This window comes from Mesoplodon densirostris, chromosome 14, assembly GCF_025265405.1.
Source record: "Mesoplodon densirostris isolate mMesDen1 chromosome 14, mMesDen1 primary haplotype, whole genome shotgun sequence".
Lineage (NCBI taxonomy): Eukaryota > Metazoa > Chordata > Mammalia > Artiodactyla > Ziphiidae > Mesoplodon > Mesoplodon densirostris.
In genome coordinates, this window is record NC_082674.1 from 11,373,628 (window position 1) to 11,374,507 (window position 880).

Consider the following 880-nt stretch of genomic DNA (forward strand, 5'->3'; position numbering starts at 1 on the left):
TACCTCTAGCTCAGACTTACAGCTCCACGGTGTCTAGAATATAGGCTCCCACAGGTCTGATGAAGAGAGAGAGGATCTGTGAGTCCACTGTGAACCCAAGGGACTTGAAGTGATCATCCACTACTCTTACCACAAGCTCTTCCCAGCATTCGAGAAGAAGCTGGCTTGATTATGGGTTGAAATGACAGCTCTTTGCTCCCTCTCCCCAACCCCCCATGACTAATGTCTGTCTTCACATCAGACTAACTTGGAACGGTTGGAGAGAGCATAAGAATACGCCGTGACAAGCTCCAAAGTGTCTTCCTTGCATCTACCATTATCTGGCCCTCTGCTCTAGCCAGGGAATTCACGGGCCTTGAACCAAAAATCACTCTATCCAATACCCAAGGGTCCTGTTTGTCAGGGTTTACAGCTTTTGGAGGGTTGTATGTGGAGCACTGAGGAGGGGGGGAAGGAGGGAGGGAGGGAGAAGGGAGGGAGGGAGGGAGGGGAGGGAGGGAGGATGGAAGGGAGGGAGGAAGGGAGGGAGGGAGGGAGGGGAGGAAGAAGGGAGGGAGGGAGGGAGGGGAGAGGGGAGGGGAGGAGGGAGGGAGGGAGGGAGTGGGGAGGGGAGGGGAGGAGGGAGGGAGGGGAGGGAGAGGGAGGGGAGGGAGGGGAGGGGAGGGGAAAGGACAGGAGGGAGGGAGGAATGGCTTGCCCAGCTGGCCAACCAGCCAACAGAATCACCGGATCATAAGTGAGGAGGAAGCAAATCAGCCTCACATGTGTCTGCTCCCAACACAGCCCTGGTTTTAACCTTCCCTCTGAACCTTCAGTCTTCCCTACCCACCCCCCCGACTCCCCCTCCACATGTTGTGAAGGTTATTTTATGTGTCAGCTT